Here is a 14,030-nt window from a genome sequence, read left to right on the forward strand (position 1 = left end):
TCAATTCAACAAGAAGAGCTAACTATCCTAAATATATATGCACCCAATACAGGAGCACCCAGATTCACAAAGCAAGTACTTAGAGACTTACAAAGAGACTTAGGCTCCCACACAATAATAATGGGAAACTTTAACACCCCACTGTCAACATTAGACAGATGAATGAGACAGAAAGCTAACAAGGATATCAAGGAATTGAACTCAGCTCTGCACCAAGCAGATCGAATAGACATCTACCGAACTCTCTACCCCAAATCAATAGAATATACATTCTTCTCAACACCACATCACACTTATTCCAAAACTGACCACATAGTTGGAAGTAAGGCACTCCTCAACAAATGTAAAAGAACAGAAATTATAACAAACTGTCTCTCAGACCACAGTGCAATCAAACTAGAACTCAGGACTAAGAAACTCAATCAAAACCGCTCGACTACATGGAAACTGAACAACCTGCTCCTGAATGACTACTGGGTACATAACAAAATGAAGGCAGAAATAAAGATGTTATTTGAAACCAATGAGAACAAAGATACAACATACCAGAATCTCTGGGACAGATTTAAAGCAGTGTGTAGAGGGAAATTTATAGCACTAAATGCCCACAAGCAAAAGCAGGAAATTCTAAAATTGACACCCTAACATCATAATTAAAAGAACTAGAGAAGCAAGAGCAAACACATTCAAAAGCTAGCAGAAGGCAAGAAATAACTAAGATCAGAGCAGAACTGAAGAAGATAGAGACATAAAAAACCCTTCAAAAAATCAATGAATCCAGGAGCTTGTTTTTTGAAAAGATCAACAAAATAGACTTCTAGCAAGACTAATAAAGAAGAAAAGAAAGAAGAATCAAATAGACGTAATAAAAAATTATAAAGGGGATATCACCACCGATCGCACAGAAACACAAACTACCATCAGAGAATAAACACCTCTATGCAAATAAACTAGAAAATCTACAAGAAATGGATAAACTCCTGGACACAGACACTCTCCCAAAACTAAACAGGGAAGAAGTTGAAACCCAGAATATACCAATGACAGGCTCTGAAATTGAGGCAATAATTAATAGACTACCAACCAAAAAAAGTCCAGGACCAGACGGATTCACAGTCGAATTCTACCAAAAGTACAAGGAGGAGCTGGTACCATTCCTTCTGAAACTATTCTAATCCATAGAAAAAGAGAGAATCCTCCCTAACTCATTTTATGAGGCCAACATAATCCTGATACCAAAGCCTGGCAGAGACACAACAAAAAAAAGAGAATTTTAGACCAATATCCCTGATGAACATCAATGCAAAAATCCCCAATAAAATACTGGCAAACCAAATCCAGCAGCACATCATAAAACTTATCCATCATGATCAAGTCAGCTTCATCCCTGGGATGCAAGGCTGGTTCAACATATGCAAATCAATAAATGTAATCCAGCATATAAACAGAACTAAAGACAAAAACCACATGATTATTTCAATAAATGCAGAAAAGACCTTTGATAAAATTCAACTGCACTCCATACTAAAAACTCTCAATAAATTCAGTATTGATGGGACGTATCTCAAAATATTAAGAGCTGTTTATGACAAACCCACAGCCAGTATCATACTGAATGGGCAAAAACTGGAAGTATTGTCTTTGAAAACTGGCACAAGATAGGGATGCCCTCTCTCACCACTCCTATTCAACATAGTGTTGGAAGTTCTGGCCAGGGTGATCAGGCAGAATAATGAAATAAAGTGTATTCAATTAGGAAATGAGGAAGTCAAATTGTCCCTATTTGCAGATGACATGATTGTATATTTAGAAAACCCCATCATCTGAGCTCAAAATCTCTGTAGGCTGATAAGCAACTTCAGTAAAGTCTCAGGGTAGAAAATCAATGTGCAAAAATCACAAGCATTCTTATACACCAATAACAGACTAACAGAGAGCCAAATCATGAGTGAACTCCCATTCACAATTGCTTCAAAGAGAATAAAATACCTAGGCATCCAACATACAAGGGATATGAAGGACCTCTTCAAGGACCACTGCTCAAGGAAATAAAAGAAGACACAAGCAAATGGAAGAACATTTCATGCTCATGGATATGAAGAATCAATGAAAATGGCCATACTGCCCAAGGTAATTTATAGATTCAGTGCCATCCGCATCAAGCTACCAATGACTTTCTTCAAAGAATTGGAAAAAACTAGTTTAAATTTCAAATGGAACCAAAACAGAGCCCACATAGACAAGACAATCCTAAGCCAAAAGAACAAAGCTGAAGGCATCACGCTACCTGGCTTTAAACTATACTGCAAGGCTACAGTAACCAAAACAGCATACATAGTATTGGTACCAAAACAGAGATATAGACCAATGGAACAGAACACAGCCCTCGACAATACTACACATCTACAAACATCTGATCTTTGACAAACCTGACAAATACAAGAAGTAGGGAAAGGATTCCCTATTTCATAAATGGTGCTGGGAAAACTGGCTAGCCATATGTAGAAAGCTGAAACTGGATCCCTTCTTTACACCTTATACAAAAATTAATTCAAGATGGATTAAAGACTTAAATGTTAGACCTAGAACCATAAAAACCCTGGAAGAAACCTAAGCAATACCATTCAGGATAGGCATGGGCAAGGACTTCATGACTAAAATACCAAAAGCAATGGCAACAAAAGCCAAAATTGACAAATGGGATACAATTAAACTAAAGAACTTCTGTGCAGCAAAAGAAACTACCATCAGAGTGAACAGACAACCTACAGAATGGGAGAAAATTTTTGCAATCTACTCATCTGACAAAGGACTAATATCCAGAATCTACAAAGAACTCAAACTAATTTACAAGAAAAAAACAACCCCATCAAAAAGTGGGCAAAGGATATGAAGAGACACTTCTCAAAAGACGTTTATGCAGCCAACAGTCACATGAAAAAATGCTCATCATCACTGGCCATCTGAGAAATGCAAATCAAAACCACAATGAGATACCATCTCACACCAGTTAGAATGGCGATCATTAAAAAGTCAGGAAACAACAGGTGCTGGAGAATGTGTGGAGAAATAGGAACACTTTTACACTGTTGGTGGGACTGTAAACTAGTTCAACCATTGTGGAAGACAGTGTGGCAATTCTTCAAGGATCTAGAACTAGAAATACCATTTGACCCAGCCATCCCATTACTGGGTATATACCCAACGGATTATATATCATGCCACTATAAAGACCCATGTACAGGTATGTTTATTGTGGTACTATTCACAATATCAAAGACTTGGAACCAACCCACATGTCCATCAATGATAGACTGGATTAAGAAAATGTGGCATATATATACCATGGAATACTATGCAGCCATAAAAAAGGATGAGATCATGTCCTTTGTACGGACATGGATGAAGCTGGAAACCATCATTCTGAGCAAACTATCACAAAGAAAACCAAACACTGCATGTTGTCACTCACAGGTGGGACTTGAACAATGAGAACACTTGGACACATGATAGGGAACATCACACAATGGGGCCTGTTGTGAGATAGGGGGAAGGGGAGGGATAGCATTAGGAGGTATACCTATTGTAAATGACTAGTTAATGGATGCAGCACACGAACATGGCACATGTATATATATGTAACCTGCACATTGTGCACATGTACCCTAGAACTTAAAAGTATAATTAAAAAACAAAAAGAGACCATCAGGCCTAATGCCACTAGTCCTGTCTGTCCGTCACCACAGAAAAAAAAAAAAAAAAGATATCTTTCACCTCTTCAGTTATATTTTATTTGTGTGTGTGTGTGTGTGTGTGTGTGTGTGTGTGTGTGTGTGTGTCGTAAATAGGATTGCATTCTTAATTTGGTTTGCAGCTTGAACATTATTGGTGTATAGAAATGCTACTGGTTTGTGTACATTGACTTTGTATTCTGTTCTTCATCAGGTCTAGTAGTGTCCTTGAGGAATCACTAGGGTGTTTTAGTTATAAGATCATATCAGTAAACAGAGATAGTTCGACTTACTCTTTTCCTTTCCGGATATACTTATTTCTGTCTCATGACTTTGTTCTGGCTAGGACTTTCAGTATTGAATAGTAGTGAAACTGGACATCCTTGTCTTTTTCCAGTACTTAGGAGGAATCCTTTCAAATTTGTGCATTCTGTATGGTGTAGGCAGTGCGTCTGTCATAGATGGACTATATTATTTTTAGGTATGCTATTTTGATGCCTAGTTTATTGAGGGTTTTATCACGAAAGAATGTTAGATTTTATAAAATGCTTTCTCTGTGTCTAGTGAGAGGATATATGTTTTTTGTTTTTAATTCTGTTCATATGGTGAATCACATTTATTGATTTGCTTATGTTGAACCATTCTTGCATCCAGGGATAAAAGCCACGTGATCATGAATAGTTATATTTTGATGTGCTGCTAGATTTGTTTTGTTAGTATTTTCTTGACACTGATTGCATCTATGTTCACCAGAAATATTGGCCTGTAGTTTTCCTTTTTTGTTGTTGTTGTGTCCTTACCAGATTTTGGTTTCAGGATGATACTAATTTTGTAGAATGAATTAGAGAGGAATCTCTCCTCATTTTTTTTTTTTTTTGAAATAGTTTTGAGTAAGATTGATACCAGCTCTTCTAGTAAACTTTGGCTGTGAATTTCTTTGGTCAAGGGCTTTTTTTGTTGTTGTTTTGGATGGTAGATTTTTTTATAATTGATTTAACTTTGAAAATTTTCCTTGGTCTGTTCAAGATTTCAGTTTCTTCGTGGTTTAATCTTGGGAGGTTATATGTTTCCAGCATTTTTTTTCATTTCCTCTAGGTTCTCTAGTTTGTGCGTGTAGAGATTTCTACAGTAGTCACTGGGGATCTTTTGTGTTTCCATGTGTGTAATGTCACTTTTGTCATTTCTGAAGTTGCTTATTTGAATCTTTCTTTTTTTCCTGGTTAATCTAGCTAGTGGTCTATTAATTTTATTTATCCTTTCAAAGAACCAATGTTTTGTTTTTTGATTATTTGTATCATTTTCCTAGTCTCAATTTCATTTAGTTCTGCTATAATTTTTGTTATTTATTTTCTTCTTTTATCATTGGGTTTGTTTTCTTTCTTGTTTTTCTAGTTCCTTTAGGAGAAATATTCGGTTGTTAACTTGAGATATTGCTACCTTTTTGAGATATGCATTTAGTACTGTAAGCTTTCGTCTTAACACTGCTTTTGCTGTATCCAAGAGGTTTTGGTATGTTTTGTTTCTATTTTCATTTGTTTTAAAAAGTTTTTTTATTTCTGCCTTTTTTGTTTACTCAAAAGTTATTTAGGAATAAGTTGTTTAATTGCCATGTACTTGCGTGGGTTTGAGAGTTCATCTTGGTATTGATTTCTAGTTTTGTTCCACTGTGGTCTAAGAAGATGCTTGATATTATTTCAATTTCTTTGAATTTATTGAGATTTGCTTTATGAAAAACATGTGGTTAGTTACATAAACTATTCCATGTACAGATGGAAAAAAATGCATATTCTGTGGTTGTTGGGTGGAGTATTCTTTAGATGACTACCAGGTCCAATTTGTCAAGTGTCTAATTTACTTCCAGAATTTCTTTGTTAGCTTTCTGCCTTGATATACTGCTGTCAGTGGGGTGCTGAAGTACCCCACTGTTATTGTATGACTGTCTACCTCTTTTCTTAGATCTAGTACTGTTTGTTTTATAAATCTGGGTGCTCCGATGTTGGGTGCATACATATTTAGTGTAGTTAAGTCTTCTTGTTGAATTAAGTCCTTTATCTTATATAAAGGCCTTATTTGTCTTTTTTTTTATTGTTGGTTTAATATATACTGTATTTGATACAGGAATAGCCATTCTTGCTCATTTTGTTTTCCACTTGCATGATTTCTTCATCTCTTTACTTTGAGCCTGTGGATATCATTTGATGTGACATAGGTCTCTTGAAAGTAACAGAGGTTGAGCCTTTTTTCAAATCCAGTTTGTTACTCTATGTCTTTTAAGTAGAGTGCTTAGGCTATTTACATCCAAGGTCAATATTGATATTTGAGGTTTTGTTCCTGTCATATTGTTGTTAGTTGGGTGCTTTGTAAACTCAATTGTGTAATTGCTTTATAGGATCTGATAGCTTTGAACTTGTGTGCTTTTATGGTGTCAAGTATCATTTTTTCATTTCATTTAGAATCTCTTTGAACATTTCTTGTAGGGTTGATCTGATGGTCACCAATTCTTTTGGTGTTTTCTTTTCCAGGAAAGACTTATCTAAGGTTATGAATCTTAGTTTGGCAGGATATGAAATTCTTTGCTGACATTTTTTAATGAGGCTAAAAATAGGCTGCCAATCTTCTTTGGCTCATAAGGTTGCCACTGAAAAATCTGTTGTTAATTTGATGGGATTTCCTTTATAGATAATTTGGCCATTTCTCTAGCTGTCTTTAAGATTTTTTCTTTTGTGTTGACATTGCATAATCTGATGACTATATGCATTTGGGATAGTCATTGATATCATTTGGCTCTGTGTCCCCACCCAAATGTCATGTTGCAATCCCCAATATTGTGTGAGGGACCAGCTGGAGGTGATTGAATCATGAGGGCAGATTTTCCCTTCACTGTTTTCATAATAGTGAGTTCTTAGGAGATCTAGTTGTTTAAAAACAGCATGGTACTGGTACCAAAACAGAGATACAGACCAATGGAACAGAACAGAGCCTTCAGAAATAATATCACACATCTGCAACCATCTGATCTTTGACAAACCTGACAAATACAAGAAGTAGGGAAAGGATTCCCTATTTACTAAATGGTGTTGGAAAACTGGCTAGCCATAAGTAAAAAGCTGAAACTGGATCCCTTCCTTACACCTTATACAAAAATTAATTCAAAATAGATTAGAGACTTAAATGTTAGGCCTAGAACCATAAAAACCCTAGAGGAAAACTTAGGCAATACCATTCAGGACATAGGCTTGGGCAAAGACTTCATGTCTAAAATACCAAAAGCAATGGCAGCAAAAGCCAAAATTGACAAATGGGATCTAATTAAACTAAAAAGCTTCTGCACAGCAAAAGAAACTACCATCAGAGTGAACAGGCAACCTACAGAATGGGAGAAAATTTTTGCAATGTACTCATCCAACAAAGGGCTAATATCCAGAACCTACAAAGAACTCAAACAAATTTACAAGAAAAAAACTCATCAAAAAGTGGACAAAGGATATGAAAAGACACACAGACACTTCTCAAAAGAAGACATTTATGCAGCCAACAGACACATGAAAAAATGCTCATCATCACTAGCCATCTGAGAAATGCAAATCAAAACCACAATGAGATACCATCTCAAGCCAGTTAGAATGGTGATCATTAAAAAGTCAGGAAACAACAGGTGCTGGAGAGGATCTGGTGAAATAGGAACACTTTTACACTGTTGGTGGGAGTGTATACTAGTTCAACCATTGTGGAAGACAGTGTGGTGATTCCTCAAGGATCTAGAACAAGAAATACCATTTGACTAAGACATCCCATTACTGGGTATATACCAAAGGATTATAAATCATGCAGCTCTGAAGACACATGCACATGTATGTTTATTGCAGCACTATTCACAATAGCAAAGACTTGGAACCAACCCAAATGTCCATCAATGACAGACTGGCTTAAGAAAATGTGGCACATATACACCATGGAATATTATGCAGCCATAAAAAAGGATGAGTTCATGTCCTTTGTAGGGACATGGAAGCAGCTGGAAACCATCATTCTCAGCAGACTATCACAAGAACAAAAAACCGGGGCGGGGAGGAGGAGGAGCCGGGTGGGCTGGCGGGCGGCCGGGTGGCGGCGGCGGCATGGCGGAGCCGAGCGGGTCCGAGACGAGGCCCCCTATTCGGGTCACCGTCAAGACCCCTAAGGACAAGGAGGAAATTGTGATCTGCGATCGAGCCTCGGTCAAGGAGTTCAAAGAGGAAATCTCCCGGAGGTTTAAGGCTCAGCAAGATCAGCTGGTCCTGATCTTCGCAGGCAAGATCCTCAAGGATGGGGACACACTGAACCAGCACGGAATCAAGGACGGGCTCACTGTCCATCTGGTCATCAAGACCCCTCAGAAGGCTCAAGATCCAGCTGCTGCCACTGCTTCTTCCCCCTCCACACCTGACCCTGCCTCAGCACCCTCCACCACGCCTGCTTCACCCGCCACCCCTGCCCAGCCCTCCACCTCTGGCAGTGCCTCTTCAGATGCTGGCAGTGGAAGCCGGAGGAGCAGTGGTGGGGGGCCCTCTCCAGGGGCTGGGGAGGGACCCCCCAGTGCTACTGCGTCCATACTCTCTGGCTTTGGGGGCATCCTGGGGCTGGGCAGCCTGGGCCTGGGCTCTGCCAACTTCATGGAGCTGCAGCAGCAGATGCAGAGGCAGCTGATGTCCAATCCTGAGATGCTGTCGCAGATCATGGAGAACCCCCTGGTCCAGGATATGATGTCTAACCCTGACCTGATGCGTCACATGATCATGGCCAACCCCCAGATGCAGCAGCTGATGGAGCGGAACCCTGAGATCAGCCACATGCTCAACAACCCTGAACTCATGAGGCAGACAATGGAGCTTGCTCGGAATCCAGCCATGATGCAAGAAATGATGCGGAACCAGGATCGGGCCCTGAGCAACCTTGAGAGCATCCCTGGAGGGTATAATGCCCTCCGCCGCATGTACACGGACATCCAGGAGCCCATGTTCAGTGCTGCCCAGGAACAGTTTGGCAACAATCCCTTCTCTTCCCTGGCCGGGAACTCCGACAGCTCATCCTCCCAGCCTCTGCGGACTGAGAATCGAGAGCCCCTCCCTAACCCCTGGAGCCCCTCGCCCCCCACCTCCCAGGCCCCCGGGTCCGGTGGGGAGGGCACCGGAGGATCGGGGACCAGCCAGGTGCACCCGATAGTCTCGAACCCCTTTGGGATCAATGCGGCTAGCCTGGGGTCAGGGATGTTCAATAGCCCAGAAATGCAAGCCCTCCTCCAGCAGATCTCTGAGAACCCCCAGCTGATGCAGAATGTGATCTCAGCACCCTACATGCGCAGCATGATGCAGACGCTTGCCCAGAACCCCGACTTTGCTGCTCAGATGATGGTGAATGTGCCGCTCTTTGCGGGGAATCCCCAACTGCAGGAGCAGCTCCGCCTGCAGCTCCCAGTCTTCCTGCAGCAGATGCAGAACCCAGAGTCACTCTCCATCCTTACCAATCCCCGAGCCATGCAGGCATTGCTGCAGATCCAGCAGGGACTACAGACCTTGCAGACCGAGGCCCCTGGGCTGGTACCCAGCCTTGGCTCCTTTGGGATGTCCCGGACCCCAGCACCCTCAGCCGGCAGCAATGCTGGGTCTACGCCTGAGGCCTCCACTTCCTCGCCAGCCACGCCAGCCACATCTTCTCCAACAGGGGCTTCCAGTGCCCAGCAGCAGCTCATGCAGCAGATGATCCAGCTTTTGGCTGGAAGTGGAAACTCACAGGTGCAGACTCCAGAAGTGAGATTTCAGCAGCCGCTGGAGCAGTTCAACTCCATGGGCTTCATCAATCGTGAGGCCAACCTGCAGGCCCTGATTGCCACAGGAGGGGACATCAACGCAGCTATCGAGAGACTGCTGGGCTCCCAGCTCTCCTAATCCCTCGGCCCATGCCTCCTGCCTCTCCCCTCCCTCGATGTCAGCGTTTGGTTCTTCTGTCAGCCCTTACCCTCTGCAGTTTGTCATCCCTTCCGTCTTCTCCCTCATCCTCTCCAAACAGCAGGGTGACTTTAGAGGCATGGGCTCCAACCCCTTAGCACTGTCTGAGAATTATGGTTTTACTGCTACATCTCTAACAGAATCTTCTCTCCTGGTCTCCTTGAGCAGTGCTACTTAAATAGTTTTCACAGTTTCATTGATTGACTCTACCTCCTTACCCCACACCACCTTTTGCAATCTTTAAACTTTCAGTGGCTGTGCAGAGTCGAAGGAGGAACCAGCTGTCTGGTTTACTGGAACATAGTCTTCCATCTATACCACTAGGGTTTTGTCTTATGTTTACTTTTGGTAACTCTCTTCCTTCTTTTTCTCCCTACTCCCCACCCCTAGCCCAACCAATGCTAGAATTTCTTGCTCTGAAGGAGGAGCAGGTGAAACACGCGGTAATTTTCCTCCTCGGCCCCTATTCTGGTCACTTCATTCAGCACTTTTTCGTGGGCACTGTTGGGACTTCCAGGGTAAGGAGGAAGACGCTTGTTCTCTCTGTCTGAAGAGGGAGATGAGACAGCCCTCTGGACAGGAATTAACAAACCCTGGACCAGCCCAGTGGAAACTGGTGTGAAAGAGGAGGGAATGAGATTATTCAGAGGAAGGGAATAGGGGAGACAGCCTGAGTAAAAGGCTTGGAAGTTGGAATTGGGGAGCAGAAGCACTCATAGCTCTTTTAGGCAGAAGAATCCAGGCCCAAGCTGGCAGAAGAGACTTAGAGATGCTAATGGAATTTGAACTGAAGAAAGGAGCTCAATGAAGCTAAGTGCCATGCCCCACGAGGGGTCATATTGGCTTTATTTCCTCAAACACACGTGCTTATATGCACACACACACACATTTCCATGGACCCAGGACTTGCTTTTGTCCCCAGGCACTAGTAATTTGAGCCCCCCTCCAAAGACATGAAGGGGATTGGGGTCTGTGTGAGTAGTGGGGGGGTGCGTGTGTATCCGCATGTGTGGGAAGTGGATTCTTTGTTGGTTTCTGGTTCAGAGTGCTTTCCCACTACCAGAGACAAGTGGGTAAAAGGGTCAGTCCATTGCAGGAATACAGGAGAACTAGGTCCCTTGGGGCTCTGGATGCTGAGTAACCCAGAGGTAATGTGGGTATCCTTTTGGAAGCTGTCAGAGCTGTGACTAGCACCCTTATCACCCCTCACTGCCTTATGGGAATAGTAGAGGGTTTTTTTTCCTTCAGAGCCCCTGGCCTTTCAGTTCTTAACTATTTCCCTCCAGGCCAGAAAGTTTTCTTTGAGGAAGGAGAGGAGAGGGTGGCAATGATGCCTTTGATCTGGAATTGGACATTGCTCTGTCAGAGCACAGAGGAGGCTCATATCACCTCTTCCCTCTGCGACTTGGCCCAGCTGCTTGGAGGACCGACCCCATGGCTGAGAATATGACGGCAAGAGGAATAGAGTTTGCTCCAAGTGGGAAAGGTCTCAAGCAGTCCAGAGAAGATGTCTGTGTGGCTTTCCCTCCCTACCTCCCCCAGCTCCCACACTGGCCTTTGTAAATAAATGGCGTGGTCTTTGTTGAAAAAAAAAAAAAAAAAAGAACAAAAAACCAAACACCACATGTTCTCACTTATAGGTGGAAATTGAACAATGAGAACACTTGACACAGGAAGGGGAACATCACACACCAGGGCCTGTTGTGGGGTTGGGGGAGGGGGGAGGGATAGCATTAGGAGATATACCTAATGTAAATGATGAGTTAATGGGTGCAGCACACCAACATGGCACATATATACATATGTAACAAACCTGCATGTTGTACACATGTACCCTAGAACATAAAGTATAATAATAATAAAAAATAAGTATGTAGCATTTCCCCTTTTGCCTTCTCTTCTGTTTGGTCATGTGAAAATGTGCTTTCTTTCCCTTCACCTTTTGGCATAATTGAAGTTTCCTGAGGACTCCCCAGGCATACTTCTTCTACAGCCTGTGGAACCATGAGCCAATTAAACCTCTTTTCTTTATAAATTCCCCAGTCTCAAGTAGCTCTTTATAGCAATGTGAGAATGAACTCATTCAGTCATCTTATATAGTATCTTGTTCTTTGAATTTCTTGTATCTGGATGTTGACCTCCCTAGCAAGATTAGGGAATATTTCCTGAATTACTCTCTCAAAGGTGTTTTCCACCTCTTTTCTTTTTTCTTCTTTTCCCTCAGAGATGCCAATAATTTCTAGGCTTGATCATTTTACATGATTCCATATTTCTATAATTCCAAAGGATTTGTTAGTTTTAAAAATGTTTTTTGTATGACTGGGTTAATTTGGAAGATTTGTCTTCAAGCTCTGAAATTTCTTTTTCTGCTTGATCTAGTCTATTGTTAAAGCTTCCTACTATATTTTAACAGTCCTTTAGTGAAATTTTCAATTCCAAAAGTTCTATTTTTTTTTCTTGATATAGCTATCTTGTCTGTCATATACTGAATCTGTTTACTGGTTTCTGTTAAATTTCAACTTTCCTTTGGAACTGATTGAGTTTCCTCAGATCCATATTTTGAATTATCTATCTGTTTTTTCAGGCTTTTCAGTTTCATTAGGATTCATTTCCAGGGAGTTAGTGTGATCCTTTGGTGGTATCAAGACACTCTGGCTTTTTGTAGTGTCAGTGGTTTTGTGTTTATCTCTTCCCATTTTAAGAAGTTGTTGCTTCTTATTTTTGAATTTGCTATCATTTGGATGGGATATTTTTAAAATTCTTTTTTCCCTTGGTGGTATGAGTATGGTGTACGTTGTATATAATCACTTGGCTTTGTTTCTGGACCCATTCAGTGGGGCACTGCTGTGTTTGGGCTCCTTAGTTGTGGATAACTTTCATGCAGTGACTTTCTTGGATGTTGCTGTTATAGCTATGCATTGGACATATGAGTGGACACACTATTTTCTGTGGTCTGAGGATGTGGAAGTCAGCAAGCTTGTCTTGTGGGCAAGCACCAAGCCTTTCTGGAAGGAGGTTTATTATTTGGTAATGTGTTTTAGACTGTAGTTCATAAGTGGAGCTTAAGAGTAATAGCTTGCTCACACCCAGATGGGTTGATAACGGGTGGAAGCACCTGCCCTGAAAGGGGGGTTTGGGAAAGAGATCATGTGTGATGTGCTGAGGTCTCAAGGGAAGAGGCGGGGTGGGTGCACCAGTTCTTCATCCTGAGCCAGCAGAAACCTGGTTCATTTCCCTATCACACCTGTGTCTCTGGGCGCATGACCTTCAGTTTGTAAAGAATTGATCCGTTGGTTGCCAGCCACAGTGCAGCTGCAGGCCACAAATACGCTCCATCAAAGTGGGCTTGGGGCAGAATCTCTTCCCTAATTCCAGTACAGACAACTCTGTGACATTTCTTATCTCCATTGGTGAGATACTGCCACTCTGTGTAGGAAAGGGGACTTGGGTCCAGTCCTTCATATATGCCCAAGCAGCAAGGGCTAACTTTCAGCAAGAGTCATGACTCTGTGCAAGGGCTAACTTTCAGCAAGAGTCATGCCACTGTGAAAAGTGCTAAAAAATGCTTTCTCTAAGTGCACATGTGCAGGCTTTCCAGTGGGAAGAACCACTAATGTGTCCACACCAGTTGATGGGGTATGGGGATGGGAGATGACACACTCCCCACGTCTATTCCCAGGCATCAGTGCTGCCATTTTCATCAATTTGTGCCACACCAATGTGTCCTTTGTCCCAAGGGAGGTTTCGGTGGAATGTGCTCCTCCTTTTTTTAGGGGTGGTCCATGCCAAGGGTTAGATCTCCAGGGGGTCCCACAGCTCTCCAGGGACCCACCGTTCTGCTGCACTTGCCAAAATCAGACCAGGCTATGAGGTACATTTGCTAAGAATCTGGTGGTGCAGTAACTCAAGAGCAGAGAATCTCCAGGCAGGGCAGTGACCCGCAACAGGTGAACAACAAGTATGGTGCCCAATGCTTCAGTTCAGGTGTGAAGGGAGTGCAGGCATGGAAACCGTGTTCTTTCCTCAGGAAACCTTAAATCTCCACTGATAGCATCGCCCTAGGTCAAGAGGACAGAAGGGCTCACCAACAGTTTGGTCACAAGGGTGAGGGAAGGAGAGAAGCACTCCTACCTATCCTTTCCATAGAACTTCAAGTTTCTCTGGGGTTGATCTGTGCCAGTGTCTTGCTGCTTTTCTCTTCTGAACACCAGCTTCTCTCCATGGGCACTATGAGAGGTCCTGGTTTTCTTCATTAAGTTTTCCATTCAGAACTTGTCCATTAACCTGTAATTTTCATCATTTTTCTGAGGAAATC

The 14,030-nt window shown here is 42.2% G+C and overlaps 1 long non-coding RNA gene and 1 pseudogene across 1 annotated transcript in view; one reads left to right on the forward strand and one right to left on the reverse strand.

Moving 5' to 3' along the window:
• The window catches only part of LOC139356051 (uncharacterized), a 134,253-nt gene that overhangs the window by 109,544 nt on the left and 10,679 nt on the right, over nt 1-14,030 (reverse strand). The gene's annotated exons all lie outside the window — the stretch shown is intronic.
• On the forward strand, nt 7,830-10,720 carry LOC105467928 (ubiquilin-4 pseudogene; annotated as a pseudogene).

This window comes from Macaca nemestrina, chromosome 9, assembly GCF_043159975.1.
Source record: "Macaca nemestrina isolate mMacNem1 chromosome 9, mMacNem.hap1, whole genome shotgun sequence".
Classification (NCBI taxonomy): Eukaryota; Metazoa; Chordata; class Mammalia; order Primates; family Cercopithecidae; genus Macaca; species Macaca nemestrina.